This window comes from Leptopilina boulardi, unplaced genomic scaffold, assembly GCF_019393585.1.
Source record: "Leptopilina boulardi isolate dan_hultmark-lab unplaced genomic scaffold, ZJU_Lbou_2.1 LbouV2_70, whole genome shotgun sequence".
Classification (NCBI taxonomy): domain Eukaryota; kingdom Metazoa; phylum Arthropoda; class Insecta; order Hymenoptera; family Figitidae; genus Leptopilina; species Leptopilina boulardi.
Genome location: NW_026138017.1, coordinates 872,145 through 893,220, shown reverse-complemented (window position 1 = coordinate 893,220; position 21,076 = coordinate 872,145). Strand labels below are relative to the sequence as shown.

The window sequence follows — 21,076 nt, the reverse complement described above, 5'->3', positions numbered from 1 at the left end:
ATTTTTTTAATGGACCCTAATAATCTCAATAATTTTTAAATTTAAATAACAAAAATAGATACAATTTCTCAAAAAATTAGATTTTTTTCTTTTTTTTTTTTGCGAAATAGAAAATTTCAAAAAGGAATTTTTTTTGGCTAATTGACTAAATTATTGAAAAATGGCAAAGATATATGTGTATTTGCCAATTTAAGATGATCGTTTTCCACTTTCTACTTCATCGGCGTGTCATGCCTTCATGAAAGTTCAACGGCTTTCGGTCATATATCCCTTCCTTTTCGATTATATAGCCCGCATGGGATCCTCGTCGTCGTCAATAATTCTCAACGGCACGAAACTTTGTCAAATTTACTTTGCACTATGCAATTTCAAAATATATATATATATATATATATATATATATATATATATATATATATATATATATATATATATATATATATATATATATAAATAAAAGCAAAAAAAAAAAAACATTTTCTGCAAAAAAAATTTATTTGATTCAAATAATAATCGATTACTTAATTATTATCAAATAAATATTTACTTAAATCAAATATTTCTTATTTGAATCAAATAAATGATATTTGCTTCAAATACTATATATTTGATTCAAATAAGAAATATTTGATTCAATTAAATATTTATTTGATAATAACCAAATACACCGGTATTTGAATCAAATAAATTTTTTTTTTCAGTGTATTTATTTCAAATACAAAAAATTATTGATACAAATACAATTTATTTAATTCAAATAAAAATTATTTGCTTCAAGTAAATATTTTATTTAATAATATAGTCAAGTATAATCAAGTATTTGAAGCAAATAAATTTTTTTTTCACTATAATAATTAATTTGATTTTTAATTAAATTGTTCGCATTCTAAACCTTAAATTTTTTCACTTGACCTATTATAACTTTTAATGTGAGAGAGAAAACTTTTTTCTTATTTTTAAAGTGAAATTGAAATATTTAACATATATTTACTTTTAACAATTATTCCAAAAGCGTGCGTGGATGTTTTGCACTTTCGTAGAATGCCATTGTTTTCGCGATCATTTAATATTATTGAACCAGAGCAGGTCATCTCTGAATAAATTCCCATTTTTTTTTTGTGCTCTAAAAAAAACTTTAACCCGCATTGGTCTTTAAATTTTCAGTCTTTTAAAAGAGAGTAATTTATTTTTTTTAAAAAAAACTAATTTTCATAATTCATATATTGAAAATAATGCAAAATGCGCATGTTTATTATATGAATATTGAAAAAAAAAAAAAATTCTTAAATATTCATGAATATTTGCAATATGGTATAATTTGACTGAAACTTAAAAAGTTTATCAAAAGAATGTTGGGGGGGCAAAATTTTTTTTTCTTGGCATAATTGCGGTAATAAAATAAATTCTTTCAATTTATGGAATTCAAAGAAATTCGTATACAAAAGTACACTGAAAAAAAAATTTATTTGATTCAAATACCGGTGTATTTGGTTATTATCAAATAAATATTTATTTGAATCAAATATATAGTATAATAGTAAAAATATTAATCAATTAAATATGAATTAAATGAAAAACAATTAAATATAAAATATTTAAAAGATAAATTATATTAAAAACCTATTTAATTTTAATAAAAATAATTTTATTTTTAAATAAATAAAAAAAAAAATGTTTAAATTGTTATTTCTGTGACAGAAAAAAGTGAATCTTTAGGAAATAACCCCGCAGAAGAAACAGAAAGTTATAGTAGCTTCTGAAAGCGTCAATTCGCGACGGTTCCAGTGATGGGAGTTAAACTCAATTTTATTTTTTATTGTCTTGAAAGATTGAATCATTTCCTCCGTTCATCGATCCTTATTTATAGTTTTACGCTAAAGTGCATATTGCAACTTCTACAATCTAGAATCAACACAACTATATATATAAAGTAAGTCAAAGTGATTTTGCAGCTATAACATTACGTCGTATATATATAATGTATAATAATTATTATATATATAACATATACAAATGTGGGACATTTTCAATTTAAAATTTCATACATTAATGGAAAATATAACTCATCATATTTTTTTTTATATTTCTTTCACACAGCATGAAACCTTCATAAAAAGCTAATTTCGCTAATGCAATAATATATTTACTTCATAAAAAAAAACAAATGAAGAAGCTATTGAAGAAATAATAATAATAATAATAACCATCTCTAATGGTCATGAGAAAAAAAAATTAAATAAAGAAAAATTAATTTAGAGAAAATATTTTTAAAATACCCTATCATGAAGAACAATTATTATTAGAGATAATAATTTTGAAAATATTTAGTAAAGAACAATAAGTAAAGAAAAAAATATTTATAAAAAAAAAATATATTAAAGAAAGATAATATTAGAAAAAAGTGATAAGAAAATATTCAAAAAAAAGTTTAAAGAAATAAATATTTGTATATAAGTAATGAAAATAAAAAAAAAATAAATGTTAAAGAAAATGAAACATTTTAGCAATGAGAAAATTCGAAAAGAGAAAAAGATATAAAAAATGAAATACAGAAAAAATACTTCTATCGATTGCAAATTTCTAGGAGTTAAGAAAAAGTAAAATCCCTTAGGAATTCACTGATTAAAATACGATGTAAGCATTTTTTTTTTTTTTTTTTTTTTTTTTCTCAAAGAAAATGCCATTATTGGAAAAAGTAATACGATATAATTAGATCAATTTAATGAAAATTGCAAGAGGCTATCAATAATAATCTGTAATAATAATAATAATACTGATAATAATAATAATAATAATAATAATAATAATAATAATAATAATAATAATAATAATAATAATAAGAATAATAATAATAATCATCTAATAATCATTGAAAAAGACACAGAATAATAAATAAATAATTTCCTAAATTTCACAAACTATTTTTTTTTAAAATACTTTTTTCTCTAAAATGTCTTTTAGCTTTTGTTACCCGTAATTAGGTGCCCTTTATTTTATAATACGTGAGCGAAATATATATATATATATATATATATAAACAAGAAAATCTGTGTTCTTTTTGAAAAGTTATCAAAGTAATTTTTTTAAATTGTTTGAGAAAAAAAAATAATGGATAACTGGTAAGACAAATTGACGCCTCTTAACCTAGATTCTTATCATGATTGGAGCAGTTCGTAATCAAGTGTAAAGACAGGTGAAAGCCTTAAAAAAAAAGGTTGATTAAGTGAAGCCAACGACATCGGATAAGATGAAAGATTTATACGAAAAGTATTTCTTTTTTGTATGTTTACTTATTTTATCGCAATTTTAAATTCTCCACATTTATTTATAAACTATATTGACTATTAGAATCATAGTAATTAATTATTTATTTAATTGATTTAATTTGTTTAATTGATTTGATTAATTTTGCAATAACTCACATTTACGGTCGACTATGAAATTTTAATAGGTAAAGACTCACCTGAAACAAAAATAAATAAATATTAATTAAACATACAAAATAATACAGGAAATATAATATATATGTATTTTATATTAATTATATTAATATATTATTATTTTTATATATTTTTTATTATTATTATTAATATTATTTTTTTTTTTATTATTTTTTTTTTTATTATTTTTTTATTATTATTACTATCAGTATTTTTTTTTATTATTATTGATAGTAAATATTAATTAAATAGACAAATATTAATTAACAAGAAAGTAGTTTTCATTCTGATCGGAAGGAGTATCAAAATTCAAAGATTTAATTTCAAAAGACTGGGATCGAGTAAATATAGCGTAATTTGAACTTTCGCTTTCAAGTGTAATGACAAGAAGTCAATCTTGTTGGAATTTCGAGGATCGAAGACAAAGAGGAATTGCTAATTACGGAACAAAATAAATCACATGGAACTTGATTAAACATAGATGAAATACACACAAACAACAACAACAACGTAAATACCATCGAATTTTCATTCTAAAAAAAAAATTACCCTTTAAAACGAGTTCCATTTAATATAATTCTTTTTTTTTATAAATTAAAACAACAATTTAATGACACATTTAAGCGGCTTAAAAAAAATTCACTTTCATTTCACATTTTTTATTTCTTCAAATAGAAATAATATACATATAGGAAATTGGTCATTTTATGTTGTCATTTTTGCAATTGAGAAAAATTTTACCTTCAATTATTTCTTTTTTTTTTGCCATTATAAAAAGAGTCGTAAAAATAATCGACTTCCATTGATGAAAGTTAAAACATATTTAACTAATATATGACAAGCAAACACATTTTATTTTAATATTTATATTATTCTAAAACTAAAATTAGAAATCATTGATTTTTAAAATAGAGATGTATATATATTTAAATTTTTTTATATGAAGAAAACATGATGAAGCGAAATTGAAAAAAAACAAAGGTGAATAATCAACAACAAAGCAAGTGAATTGAAAAAAAAAACTGATTGATCAATTTCTAATATAATATTCTCATGTGTGTGACAAGCAATATTGACCTATGGTGTCATGTGCGGGCGGTAAAAGTTACATCAACGTGGAAAATTCAATGACAAAAGCGAATTGCAATCATCGTATTTCCACCTACTGGTGTTCTACCTACATTATTTTCTTTTTACATTCACATTTAAACGCCGGAAATGGATTTTTCATAAAAACAAAAAAAGAAATAACAATCAGTTTGCTTTGATCGTTTTCAATTCAACAAAAAAAATTATACCGCTATCATTTTAGGTAAATAAAATCTGTGTTCAACTTATTGACTATGGCTTATGAATTATTTAAATTTCACTAATTAGGAGAGAAAACATTTTTCATTAATTAGAAAATTAAAAAAAAAATAAATTAATACAAAAATTAATTAAAAATTATATCCACTATTTTCGAATACTAAATAAAATTCTATTTTCTCTCTAAATCTGAATTAGTAAAAAAGTTTAATAATTTGAATTAGTGACTCACTTTTTGCTTCTCAATTAGTAAAATAATTATTAGTAACTTTTACTAACAATTAGTAAAATTTAACTAATTCTAAAGCAAAAAGTGAGTCACTAATTTAAATTAGTAAACATTTTTACTAATTAAGATTTAGAGATTTTGAATTGAAAAATGTTTTCATTCAAAAATGAAATTTTTTCTTTCCGATTAAAAACATTAAAATTACATATTTAATATAAAAATATTAAAAATCGTGATCCTATATCAAGATTTACTGAGAAAGTTTGAAGTTGGTTATAAAGTATATGTCAACGACCGTATAAGAGTGTTTTTCTTTCTAACTCGCGTTTTCTCTTTTTGAGCATGAAAATAGAATGTGAACCTTGACAACATGGGAGTTTAAATCCTTCCCCACGACGTTACAGATTTACAGAAGATGAGAAAACTCTCCGAGGATTCCTCGCAATTCTCTCTCTCTCTCTCTCTCTCTCTCTTAAATATATTACGTATTTACAAGAAATTACCAGTGATAATTATTTTTAAAAACAATTTTTATAATTGACTCCAAAAAATTCCGCGAAAACCATAACAAAATTTCTTTTAGAGATAAAAAAAACCACAATTAGAAAAAAAAAATTAATACAATTAAATTCACATTAAAATATCTTTTTAAATATGGTGAAAACTCTATTTATAATTTATGTAAAATTTTCCTTGACTTTCACTTTAAATGTTTTTCTCATAAACCTTGTTTGCAACATCCTCATAACAAAAGCAATAAAATAGTTGAATGAATTTCTAGATTACTCTCATCTACGTACTTAAAAAATATATATCCATAAAAGTTATACAGTTTTTTTTTGTATTAAAATATAAATGTTTCAAAAGTTAATATTTTTCTTTAAACAAATAATAATAATTAGTATCATTATTATGAAATTATTAATAAATTATTATTATTTTTATTATATATATATATATATATATATATATATATATATATATATATATATATATTTATTATTATTTTTATTTAATCAGAAATTTTTTTAGTTTAAAAATATAATTTTAAAAAAAACTGTTTAGGCAAACTTTTTACCGTTATACACACATATATGTGTATAAAAAGAATATTTCTGAAATCGATGTGTGTAAACAATGTTTTTGGTTACGAACTCACGCGTTTATAGTTGTGGTTTTTACGATCACTTTGCTCGCTTCGCACAATCGATCATTAAATTTACCGACATCCATCCAAAGAGTGTGAAAGTCACTTCCTCCCTTGCAAAAAAAAAACAGTGCAAAAAAAAAGAAACACATACAAATCTGCATACAACGGAATAATGATTCTCATGCTAAGAAAATCGCTTGATTCCTTTTGTCACTGACTTCCGTTTCCTCGTATAAATCATTCTTATATAATAATAATCATAATAATAATTATAAATATAAATAATAATCATTATTATCATTACTATAAATAATAATAATAATCCACTGCTATATAAACTATTTATAATAAAAATTAAATTAAGTTTTGAAAAAAGATTTTGAAAAATATTTTTTAAAAAAGAAAGTAAATTTTTAGGTATTTTCAATTTAATTTTAATTTTTTTGTTAAAAGAAGAGGAAATATAAATATATTAAAATGGAAAACGGCAAAGTAACATTTGGCTTCACGCTCTCTTGAAATTTTGGTGTAACTTTAAACTCGAAATGTATTTCCACACACATCTGTTACATTCTCGTAACACAGGAAGGGCCAATAATATTTTATTTGAAAATGGCCTTCGGTTAAAAGCTGTACATATGTGTGTGTGTGTGTGTGTGTGAGTGCATTTTAGAGATCCAATGCTGAAAATCGATTCGATACCATTTTCAAATATACATATGTTTAACAGAGCGACCTATATACAAATAATAAATTATTTTCCCTTCGCAGAAAAAAAAATACTTCCTATGAAAATTTTCCAAAAATTTCCTCTAAATTTATTTTCTAGCTATAATATTAAAATTTTAACAAATTATTATTTTTCAAAGGTAATAATTTTCTCTAAAAATCGAATATATTTTTTTTTTAATCATTAGCAACTTAAATTTTTAAGTGAGAAATGGCATTATTTATTATTATTTATTATAGTTGATAAATAAACTTGTTTTTCATGAAGTACACTCCCCGTCAAAAAGAGAGCAAACTACGTGATCAAAGTGCGGGGGAAGAGGTGGATCTGTGTCCCACGCAAGTGTTATACACCGCTGTTGAACATTTTATATGCGAGCAAACGGTTCAGCGACCTCGAAAATGGCAAAATGGAAACCTTGTCTAGCAAAGACAGAGAAAGAGAGAAAAATATATATATAGTTCACAATATAAAGTAGCTTCTTAAACTTTCAACTTTAATTCTGCATTCTGTTTCCAATAATACAAAACGCAAAAAAAAGTAAAATTATCAGAAAATAATTTTTCCATAAGGAACAATAATTACAACTAATGACGAATAAATAAAATAATAATTAAAATAAATATTTTTTCTATCAACAAGAAATGTAATTTAATGATTAAAAAAAAACGGCATCTTTCTTTTGCGATAGTCATCGGATTATTATCCATTTCATATTGGCAATTTAAAGATTTCAATCTTTGTATACTATTCATGTTTCTCTTCAATACAGAATGAGAATTGTGAATCTTTTGCAATTTTATTACACGATTGGTAATTTTGAAATTATTTTATAAATTCTTAAAGAAATACTCATGGAAAATCTCAATGAAAATTGCCGAATAATTATCAATTAAATAATAAAATAAACGATGATAATCACTAATCAAATCTAAAATTGTAATTATTAAATAATTTTAGGAACTTTTATAAGTTATATTTAAAACATACAAGTCTATGGTAGGATTTTTTTTTTTGGACTGTCTGGGGGTCTTTATTTTTAGTAGAGTCTGTACCCACACTAAGTCAAAGTTTTCGCGTAGTTATACAACAAAATTTTCGAAAGTACAAACAAGCCGAGGCGCCTAAAGTCTAGTTGGTTAGTATATATACATATGAATTTTATGTATATTGACGTGCCAGTTCGAACTGGGCGAACGACCTTGCGTGCAGTAGTGCAATATCTATACTGACTGACCCACTCTATGTACCATTCACCGCGATCAACTTTATCTGGAGTAATACAGGGCGATTGCCTTTTTCAGAATTGCATACAAACTGACGTCATGTCATATATAGTATTTATAACAAAAATCACACATTCAAATAGTTGAGGTGCTTCCCACAACGGCTTTGCCGCACACACGAGAGAGGATAATGATCATCTGACCGCAAAGAGAGAAGAGAAGCTATATACCTATAAGTACAGCGGACAAAAGAAAGAAAAAAACTATAAAATTTTTGAAACCATCAACCACTTCTCTCTCGACTGACACTCTTTGTGGCTAACTTCTTTTGAAACCCATTGTAATCAAATTTATCGCACTGTGAACCATTAGATATGTGGATAAAGTACTTTGGCTCTGATTCCCCAGAAAGTGCGGTCACTTTTGACAACAGTATCATATTTGGTAAAATAAAATGACAAAAGAAGATTTTACAGAAACAAGAACACAAGAAATCTAACAGCAGAAAACTAAATTATGCTCGAATTGTTTCTAACTGACACGAAATCAGAATTTCATTTTGGGCTAATTCGATAATAAATCAACTGAACCGTTTCGGAGAGATCCAAAATCGAATTGTTTCTAGTTGACACAAACCAGAATCATCTTAATTTCGTTTTGATCTAGTCCGAAAATAAATTAACAGTACCGATTCGAAGAGATCCGAAATTAAATTGTTTCCAGTTGCAGACGAAACCAAAATCTTTTAGGGCTAATCTGTACCGTTTTGGAGAGATCCAAAATCAAATTGTTTCCAGTTGCAAACAAAACCAAAACCATTTTAATTTCGTTTTGGGCTAATCCGAAAATAAATGAACGGTGCCGATTCGAAGAGATCCGAAATTAAATTGTTTCCAGTTGCACACGAAACCAAAATCTTTTAAAGCTAATCTGTACCGTTTTGGAGAGATCCAAAATCAAATTGTTTCCAGTTGCAAACAAAACCAGAACCATTTTAATTTCGTTTTGAGTCAATCCGATACAAAACCAACTGTACTGTTTCGGAGAATTCTTTCCTGCCATAAAACCAGAATTTCATTTTAAACCAATCCGAAACAATCTACTGTATACTTTCATTTCTTAAAGATCCTTTAAATTCTCCCTTTCAACCCTAAAAAAAAAACTAAATTTCCACAAACCTTCCTCCGAAACATTTAAGAAACACTAGAAATCTCAAATTTCCCTAAAAGCTTTCGTAACATAAAAAAATGGACGGAACACCATATTTAGCAGAAGAGAGTGAATGTGATTCACTTGACCTCAGGGTTCAATGTGTATTTTCCTTCACTAGGTGAAGACTTTCCCAGAAGCGAGAGATGATGCACACACAGCATCTTTCTCATGTTTCTGTGTACATTACATAAAATCAAATTGAAAATCGCAAATCGTTTTTTTTTTCTTCTTTCTCAATTTCCAAATAAGGCAATAAACAAAATCCTTGTAGCCAATATAACGGATTTCGTGTCTGTAAATGTCAATTTCAACCCTATTAATGAACACACACACACATGTAATCAACGTGGGCGGATGAAGGAGCAGATTATTTACAGTTTCTGACTATACACCAATCTCGAACTATTTACCGACAACATTTTAAAGCACTTAAAGAGACAATATTGCCTCTATCTCTTTCTCTCTGTGTTGCAAAAAGCCAAGGAATGAAAATATTCCACTGAATTACTTCTCTAATCACGTTAGAATGTAATTGTCGGTTATTATCCGTCAATTACACGCAAAAGACAAAGTACTTTTAACTCTGACAATCCATTTATGGAGATTTTATAAACTCTCGCGATTTCATAACTTTCTTATAAATATAGAAAGAGAGACTTAAAAACTTTATTGAAACGATTTTATCCCAAATGCAATTTTTTTTAACTGTCAATTTACTTCATCACTTATATAATTATTTTATAAAAGTTTAAAAAATTCATGCCGTACATAAATTTTATGATAAAAAGTTCAATAAATTATTAATTTTTTGAAGGATGTAAAAAAAAATTTTCCACACGGCAAAAAAGGGAATAATAATTTTCTCTTTATTTTTTAAATAGATTTAATTCAACGCAAATTTTTTTAACAAAATTTTCTTCTATCTCTCTTTCTAACTTTCTTTCTCTCCCTCTCGCTAATTTCATCTTTCCCACAGAAATTATCCTGTACGTAATGTATATTTCAAAGAGTGAATAATTATGTTATAATCACCATGTTTCTACATTCACAACAATACCAAGCCTTAAATCGTAAATGTCTGTTAAGGTAAAAGACATTTCCGATGAGTAAATTTATATTACAAAGAAAAATGTTTAAATAAACCAATTTTTTTTTAACAATATTTAAATAATCATTATAATAAAATTTATAATTATTTTAAAATTCTTTTAAAAAGAAAATAAATATTTTTCCCTTAAGAATGATTTTAAAATTCAGAAAACGTTTTTAAAATATAACTATTTTAAGGAATATTCGCAGTTGATGCAAAATAAATGACTGTATTTTAAGTAGATGACTCACATTTTCTTCGAAACCGATAATTTTTGTTATAACTATATATTTATTTTTAAATGTTATACACCAAAAAAAAAAAAAATTTGCAAAAATAAATTATTATTATATTGTATTATATTATTGTAATATGTAAATATATTTTTTCGAAAATTTTCCAATTAATTAATTTTTTTTTAAATTTATTTGTGAATTATGAGAAAAAGATTGAAAATTTATAGAGAATCATATAGGAAGATAAAAACAAATTAACGATTTGTATCAAATGTAATTATTGTGTATACATAATTTTGTAAAGAGAGCATTCTTTGTTCTTTGTTTTTTGCATATTATATCAGAAATCACCAGCAAGTTTCACATTTCACGCTTGATGGTGATAAAATATTGATAATTTTTCCTTCATCTGTGTATTATAGTTTGTAGAGATTTATCAGTTTTATTTTTTTGATAAAGTTTTCTATTCTTATTATATTTTTTTTTGGAATAAAAAAATTTTTTTCAATTAAAGTAGTTGCAATACTTTTATAATTAATAACGAATATTAATCAATAATAGATAGTCATTATTAAAGCTCCATGGTAACAATAATAATAATAATAACAAGGTATAAGGAAACAAGCAATCGTCAAAAAACAGGTGAACGGACAAGATAGTGAATGATATCGTACAAGGTTATTATACAAGTATATAATAAAATTATTTTTATATAAAATTATTCTATTTTAGAGAAAATGGATTAGCATTAAAGAATTATACGTTTAAGATTTTTATCTCTTCTCTCTCTAGATTATCTCAGACTTGAAATTTTCCAGATTTGCATATAATTATATATATGATGTATCATATATTATAAAGAAAATGTTATATAGAATGCCTTTTGACAATTTTAAAGTGTCTCATGTATATATATATGTGGGTGCGGCTAAAAAATATTAGCGTGTGGCTGCAATGTGCAGCATCTCGTTTTACAGGAGTATATGTTTTATATAGAAAACCACGTTTCGCGGAAGCCGGCCACCGAGAATAGTATATATATATGTAATAGGTTCTCTGGACGAAAGGAAAAAAGTTGTTTCTGGTCCAGGATCATGTGGTAAAGAAACAAGTTCAGCCTCAAGAAAAAAAAATCTCACATTAATCTACACCTAACTAAATATAATATATCTAGTAACAAAAAAATAGAACTACTAAATCAAATATTATATTAGAAAATTTATTAGTATATATTAGAAAATTGTGTATATACTAATCTTTAAGATTAATTTTAGAAATTAAAATCACAAAATTTTTTATGAAAATTGCAATTAATAAAAAACGTCTTCTATACATAATAAAATGGTAAATGTTTACCTTTGAATTATTCGTCTTAGGATATCTATGAAACATATGTTTAAAATTTGAAAACATTTCTGAAGAGAAATAACACAGGAACACATTTATGTGCGTCAATTTTTTGAGTCCGCGAGTAGAAAACTCGTTTTTTCGATTCTCTTAATTAAAAATTATTAACGTCATACCGTTTATCAAACACAATATACCAGAACTGATCTCAAAATTCACTAATAGCACAACACACATACACACGCGATATACAAATGCTACTTATCTTATCGCTAACAGAATCGAAAGATAAGTGCGTGTCTCTGATGACATTAATATAATGCAGATTTTACACATATACACCAAAAAAGAAAAAAACGTATTCGTTGTTTGTTTACTTATTATATGTGTAAGAAATTTCCTTAATTTTCCTTAATGATAAAAAAAAAAAGAAAATAAATTTTAACGACATAAAAGAAATATTATTTTCACTCAAAAAAATATCTATAACTATCAAAAGCGTCACGAAGAAAATTAAAAATTTGAAAATAGATACGAGCTCTATTGTACAAATACAAGTGTGAAAAATCCGTATATATGTGAAACCTTTCTATCTTATTTTTACATTAGGTAAAAAATCATAAGCTTGCTGCCATCTTTAGTCACGTTAACAAAGTTAATAGTTATTTTCCCAGATATATGTAAATTGAAAAAAAAAATTTTTTACTTTCAAATAACTGAATTAACACAGAGGTATAATATACCTAGAGAAAAAATAAATTTATTTGTTTCAGATAAATTTTTATTAAATAAATTTTATTTAGATTTTATTTAAATCTAAATTTTTTAAATAAATTTTTTTAATAAATTTTATTTACTTCAATTCGTAATAATTTTATTTGCCCGAAATATATTTATAGAAAATTTGTATTTGAAACAATATATTGTGATTTTAATTTAATTCAAATAAATTAGTTTCAATTAAAAATTTACGTGAGATAAATTTATAATTTTTAGTGGTTGATTGAAACATTAGTAAAAAAAAAAAATACACCGGTTTTACTTCCGCTATATTGATAACTCAATATATATATATATATAAAATACATCGATAATCGCAAATCTTTAATTAAACAGAGAAAGTTATTAATTATATGAAAAAAAAATTTCTATTTTCTCAAAGAAAGAATATATCACACCAAAGAACTTTATAACTGTAAGAAATTGATATAACGATTATAGAGAGATAGAATTGTTATTATAGATATATATAATCATAAACTATTAATTTTCTATATATATATATACCAAAGCAAATAAATCATAATGATAATAATTTACGAAATTAGAAAATATTCTTTTTTTAATTCAAAAAAATAAAATCCAATTGAGGAAATAACTATTATAATTGTCCGAAGGAAATTTAAGTGGAAAAATGAATGAAAAAAAGAAAGCGATTGCATTTAAAATTAATTCCTATCGCATTAAATATTCATTTTCTTCGTGAATCACGATTATAATATTGAATCGCAGTGACACTGGTTGGTAATAAACGCCCCCTTGAAAAAAAAAAAAAAAACTCCCACTTTCTATTGGAAAAAAGAAAAATAATTCACGTTTCAACAAATTTCATTGGAATTCAAGAAAAAAACAAATTTGAAAATCTCTTTTTTTTAAAAAACAAAGGATGACGCAATATTATATATAATTATTAAAATTTCATTCAAATGTGAAATTGCTATCTCGTGCAAATGCAAAATAACGGTATTTGAAAACGTTTCAATAAATTTATATGAGTCCTAAACTGAAAAGCGATCACACGAACATTGTTTATAATAGATGGTTCCCATATTAGTCATACATGACTTAACGAGGCACCTAAACTCTGACATCATAGAAAGGGAGACAATGCTATGTTATATATATATATACTATATGTATAACCAAACGAAATACAAGCAAACATGGAGATTTCAAATCGAGAACATATACATTGAAATCTTTTCTCATTCAACAGCCCTGTAATATACATGAGTACCACCTTTGACACTCGAGAAATTCCCATTCTCCGACACTTCTAATTAAGTTTTCCTTTCTGCTATATCAAACAAATATTGAAATCAAAGAGAGCGAGAGAGGAAACCGTGTATATATATATATATATATAGTCTCAAAAAGCAATCGTTTTGAGACACTGTTGTTAATTTAACAGTAAATTAAAGTACCATTATTAAAAATTGTATTATTATTCGGAATACTAACATATTTTATGTTACCATAGTGAAAAAAAATTTATTTCATTCACTCAAGAATTAGTAAAAATTTTAACTAATTTGAATTAGTGACTCAATTTTTACTAATAATTATTTAAATACTAATTTAATAGTAAACAATTTTTTTTCGACTAATAATAATTAGTTAAATTTTACTAATTCGATAGTAAAAAATTTGTTTACTAATAATTAGTTAAATTTTACTAACTCAAAAAGCAAAAAGTGAGTCACTAATACAAATTAGTTAAAATTTTTGCTAATTTAGATTTAGAAGTAATAATAAATATTTATTTGTATTGTAAATAATTATTAATTGAGTCAATTAAATGGTATTTATTTTAAATACAGAAATACAATTTATTTAATTCAAATAAAAATTATTTTGCTTCAAGTAAATATTTATTTCTCTCTAAATCTGAATTAGTAAAAAAAATTTACTAATTTGAATTCGTGACTCAATTCTTGCTTCTCAATTAGTAAAATTTTGCTAATTATTAATAACTTTTACTAAAACAATTAGTAAAATTTAACTAATTCTAAAGCAAAAAGTTAATCACTAATTGAAATTAGTAAACATTTTTACTAATTCAGATTTAGAGATTTGATAATAATCTAGTAACTGATTAGTTTAATCAAATTTCTACTAATCTCTTAGTTAAATATAACTAATTTGATAAAAAGAAGTCAGTAACTTCAAATAAATATAGTAAATAACAAAATAGTAAACTAAATATTAAAATTAGTAAAATAAATAGTAAAATAAAAAGTAAATTCAAATTTGATTCAAATAGTAACTAATCTTTCAGTTTAAACTAATTATTAGTTAAACCCAATTTATTAGGGGCCGTCCATAAACTACGTTACTTATTTTAGGGGGGGGGGAGGGGGATTAAAAACAATGAAAAATTGGTAACGTAGTTTATGGACGGCCCCTTAGTTAAAATTCCCTTTGAGGTTATGTCAAAATAATTAAAATTTCTTGTAACTAAATTAGATAAAACTACTTTCTGTTATTTTTCCTCTAAAAATTATATCTTTTTTTTTTTACTAATAATTAGTACCTTTTTTACCAAAAGAAAAATTCAATCTTGTACCAAAAAAAAAAAATTATTAATTCCGATTTAGAGAGTATAATCAGAAAATTTGAAAACTCGTATATTTTTCAACTATAATTTTATCACACCAAAATATTTTATTCAATCAATTCAACTATATTGGTATACGATAAAAAATTTTTTTTTCCAGCACTGAAAAAAAAACGAAATATCTCTCTAAATAAATCATGCTTTCTAAATAAAAATCGATAAATATGAAAAAAAAGAGAGAGAGAGATGAAATTGGGTATTATAAAAAGAGAAAAAAGAAAAAAAAATCTCAAGTAACTGCAATCAGCACACAGATGGAATGTGGAGTGCAAGAGAAGAGGGTTGAAAAGAATCGATAGAGGCAAGTTATATAGCGCGGGAGATATTACAACAAAGTTGGGCCGGTGTGAGGGTGCGTTTACACCACAAAACCTGCCTCGATCAATATAACACCCATGGGGTTCAACTTCCACCAGTCAATGGCTGCTGCCCCTGCACGTGATACACCCCCGAAAATGAAAGTGCACGTGATATTTGTCCCTTCAAATACTATATATATATATATAAAGGGAGTGTTTAAGACGTTCAACTTGTGTTCAAGTCACGGACACGCCCGAAATCTTTGTCACTTTTTTTTACTCTATTGTTATAATACGCTTTATATACAAATATAATTCCAAGTTAAAAATAAATTATACCCTCTTTGCCTTTTTTTTCTATAACGTCAAAAAAATAAACCTATTATTATTATTCAATTAAAAAAATATATTTGAAACACATTACTCATATAATAATAATTATTATTATTATTAAATAATAGAAATAATACAGTTCCACTGTAGCATTACTATTTTGGAAAATTTTCAAAAATATTACTTTGCCTGTAAAATTGAATAAATAAATAAATAAAATCCATTTGGAGAATTATATTCCTAATGAGATACAATGTACCATGCGCTCTTGTATGTTCGGTTGCATATTTGCAGGATGGTGAGAGAAGTAGAAAGTTACACTATTATGCGATATTTAATTTTCAAAAAAAAAAAAAAATACATAAAAAATAATAAAGTTAATTCAAAGATAATTTTTTTAATCCCTAATTTCTTATTTTTGATCCTCCTATAAAAATAATAATAATAATAATAATAATATAATTTCATTGAATTCATTATTTTTTTAATAATTTAACATTTTGTTTTCTTTTACAAATGTTATTTGTACGAAAAAAGAATATGTAATTCAATAATAAAAGGAGGGAGGTATTATACAATTTTCTCAAATTGTCCCATAATCATTTGAATAATATGTTATTCGATAAAATCTATTTTTATATAATCCACTTTTCCCGATAAAAATTTATTTTTTTTTTTATAGTCAGAAAATTGATTCTATTTTTTTTTGTGTTATTTTTAATATTATAATCGAGGGCACCAGAATCATTGTCAATTTGGCCCTTTTCCATATTATCAGAAATTACTCGATTATATATAATAGTGAGATAATATATCCTATATATATATTTCGGGATTTGGAATTCTGGGCTTGGGTTGAATTTCAAGTCTCAACACAGGGATTTGCCCCTTATCGGAAGTTGACAGGGATTGTGACTATCCGGCGAGGAGATTGTTCGTTATTGACAAATTGCATACCATTCAGGCGTCGAGGAGAATCATAATTATTAATCCACAATTGTGGAGAGATTATATTATATTATATTATTTAATCGCAAACGTAAAACAGAATTTACATTACTTGCTTTATGTATACCTAATTTATTTATTTATTTATATTTATTTATTTATTAATATTTATTTATTTATTTATATATACAAAATATTTTTACTATTCTAATAAAATTATTCCCTTTTTTTAAAAAAAACCAATATCTAAATAAAAGATAAATTAAAAAAAAAATTAAATAAAAAAATAACATGAAAAATAAATAAAAGAATGAGAATAAATAAAAAAGTAAAAAAAAAAAATTAATTAATCAACGAAAAATACCTATTGTAAAACTGTAAACTATGGAAAAAATCCTCCAATAAATAATTACCAATTTAATAAAACAAAAACTTTAGAGAAAAAATAACTGAGAGATGTATTTTAATAGAACATGGCTACATTTTATATCCCTTCCCCCCCCCCTTTCATTTCATCCCTTCTCTAGGAAGCTGAGTTTAATCAATAGTCGTCACATACGCGTATAATTGCAGATTATAACAAATGTTTTGAGAAAAAAATTTAAATTAACAAATAATTTTTTTTAAAAAAAAACTTGTTTACAATAAAGCGAGAGATTTTAAGTTTCTCATTATATACTTCTTTTATAATCAAAAGAACTTTTTAGCGGAAACAAAAGTAGAGGGGGGGGGAGAAAATTAAATGCATGAAATAAAATTTCATTAGCGTTAGAATATTGTATATTTTATAATTTTAAAATAGATGTTAAATAAAAATGGAAAAACATTATTTTTTCGTACAAAAATAACTTGACCTTATTTTTACTATTATTATATTTTGAAAACATTAATTTACAAATATGCAAAAAATTATTTTCAAGCTAATTGTGAATTTAAATTTTGCATAAATGGTAACAAATTATATAATATTGAAGGTCATAAAAGAAAAAAAATTTTTATACGAGAAATGAATATTCAGAAGAATTTTCTACGATTTTTCTTATATATAGAAGAATATAAATTTTTTTTATTCACTAGTTTATTTAAAGCAAATTTTTTTTTTTTTTGAATTTTTCTTCAATTTTTCCGGAAATAAAACATGAAACCGAAGAGTGGAATTTTTTTTTTTTTTTTTGAGACGTGAAATAAATTTACAATTCAATTAAGCCAAATCGAACGCAGTTAATTTATATATATATATATATGTAGAGTAAAATTTATTTTTATCTACAAGAATAATCGTAAATATGGGAATTTTTAAGGAATAATGATTGTCATTAAAAAAGATAAAGTTTTTTTTCGTAAAACTGATAAAATTTCGTCTTAAAACTTTTAACGACAATATTGTTTATAGTCTTGAGAATAAAAAAATCGTAAAAGAAAAATAGTATTACTTTTCTTATATATATATAAGGAGTTTCATTGGAAAAGTTAACGAAAGTAATGAAAAATAATAAAAGAAAAGACAAAAGAATCAAAAGAATTGACATAAATATTGACCAAAGAATAGCGCTTCAAATTTTATAGAAAGCTCAATATTAGTATACCAGGGATGAAATGAAATTGCATTGTTTTTCCAATCTCAATTTTGACTTAAATAAATTTTTTAAAAACATTTTTCAATTTTTTAAATTAAAATTTTTTGATTCAATAATATTTAATTATAATCATCATATATAATTGTAATTAAAATTATTAATTTTTAAATTATTTAATTTTTAAAAACAAAAATTTATTTTAAATAATTTTTTTTATCGATTTAAATATATTTAAAAAATTGAAAGTCATTGTTTTGAATTAATCAAATTAAAATTAAATATACGCCTTTTTATGGTCCTTGTCAGCATAAAAATAAGATTATTAAAATGGGTTTAATACAATTACACTAATTATAAAGTTAGGTTCAACCCACATGATTTTCTTGAACCCGAAGACTTCTCATATCAATTTATAGGCGACAAAAGCAGGTCTGGACACATATATATGATTATTATGTGCATATATACCATGTAGCAATAATTCTAGGTATTTAGCCTTCTACTTCAATAATATTCTACTTTGCGTTCCAATTGACAAGTTACTTTATACCAAGGACTTTTAAAAAAAAAAAAAACATTTTTAAATTTTAATTTAAAATTAATTTCCATTCATAAATTAGGGGAAAAAACACTAATCCACTTTTTTCATTATTGAACTAATTAAAATTAAATTAAAAATGAAAAAAATTTTTAAAGAAACGAAGTTTTAGAGATAAGATATATTTTGTTTATCCACGTAAAGTCTTTTCTTTTTGTATATCGCTTTGATTATATTGTTTTTTTTATTTTTTGAAAATTACCTTCGTTACTGACAATGAATTCAATAAAATTATAATAATTAATTCTTATTTAATACAATATAGCAATAGAATTCAAAAACAGAATTAATTAATGAGATTACATTTTCCAATCACACTAATTTAAAAGTATCAAATTGATACCAAAAATATCAAATTAATATAAAAATTCGTATCAATTTGATATTTTTGGTATCAATTTGATACATTTAAATTAGTGTGAAATCAAGTAGAACTATATTGAACGGAAAATTTAATAACAAATAGCTTATTAACGTTAGTTGATTTTTAATTAAAAATTTTAACATAAATTACATTTAAACAAATGTGTCTTATAAACGAAATATTGTATTAAAATAATTATCATTTTTTCTGTCAGAAAAAAGAATACAATGAAAATTAATGCAATAATTAATGTACTTGAAACAAGAGTGAGCAAACAAGTATATATACACTCAAAATGTCACTTAAATCCCGAGTGTACTTACATGTTAATAATCTCATTACTCTTATTTCTCACTCAACATTGTAACTTTTCAACTGTACAATTAGAAATTGAATTATAACAAGAGAGCTCTTAATTCTTTAATTAATTATTATTATTATTATTATTCACATATAGGAGCAGAAAAATGAAACAAAAAAAAAAGGTAGGAAATAAAATGAAAATACAGTGGATTAATAAAAAATGTGAAATTTTCGCGAGAAAATATTAAAATTTAATTATTAAAATATTATTTTTTTCCTCCTTTGGGGGAAAAAAATCAACAAATAATAGAGTAAAATGTGTTTAATTTTGTTTTTGTTTTTTTTTGCGGGTAGAGAATAAAGCCGCTTTGTCATACTGTTAATTACACCGCACATGTTATACCGGAAGAAAGCATTTTTTTTCCTATATTCTTTTCAAACAACTCACCGTTAAACAATCTTGTCAAGGAGCTCCTCTCTCATCCTCTTAATGCGCACAATCCCTGAGACTTCATTGAACTAAACTAAATCAAACTGGTATATATATATATATATATATATACGTTTACAAACGGTCACCAAGTGTACATATATGTATATATACATACAAAAAAAAAAATATATATATATATATACACATATATCATGTATGAACAAAGCATCGCGTCGACGCGAGATTCGCCGGTGAATTTTCGCTCTCGCGACGATGCTCCATTTTTGTCACGAGCCGCCTCTCGCAATGTCATGGCTTTTTCGAGGAGATGAAATAGAAACACACATACTATCACGGTCACAAAATTACATGCCGAGCTAAAGCGGCCATTTTCACGTCTCCAGAGAAAAAGAGAGAGATTCAAAGAAAAAAAAAAAAGAAACGATAGAATGAGAGGCAGAGAGAAAAAAGAAGAAACTAAAAAAACGAGAAGAAAAACAAAAATTTATATAAATTGACAAAAAAGGAAGAATTAAAGAATGAAAACAAAAAAAAAAAATTCACTACATTTAATGTGTATTATAAATAAATAATATAAAAATAAAATAGAAAATTAAAATACAAAATTAAAATACAAAATTAAAATAAAAAAATAAAAGATAAAAAAAGAATTTAGGGAATTTAAAAAAAAATTCAAAATTTAAAGAAAAAAAAAGGAATTTAGGTAAATTGAATAAAAGGAAAAAAAACGAAGAAAACAGAACAAAAAAATTATTCACACCAATAGAAACAATATAAAAAATTTTTTAACGAAAAAAAAAATCTGTAGAATGACCTTTATAGGAAAAAAAAAACA

At 24.1% G+C, this 21,076-nt stretch overlaps 1 protein-coding gene across 3 annotated transcripts in view; it reads right to left on the bottom strand.

Annotated features, from left to right (window-relative positions):
* LOC127290569 (IQ motif and SEC7 domain-containing protein 1) overlaps nucleotides 1-21,076 on the bottom strand; it is a 71,512-nt gene that overhangs the window by 38,623 nt on the left and 11,813 nt on the right. The window contains exon 1 of one of the 3 annotated variants that reach the window (XM_051319257.1): nucleotides 20,236-20,307. The exons of the other annotated variants lie outside the window; for them this stretch is intronic. The gene's annotated coding sequence lies outside the window, so the exon portion shown is untranslated. Of the gene's footprint in view, nucleotides 1-20,235; nucleotides 20,308-21,076 lie in introns of those variants that run through there. 3 annotated transcript variants of the gene reach the window in all.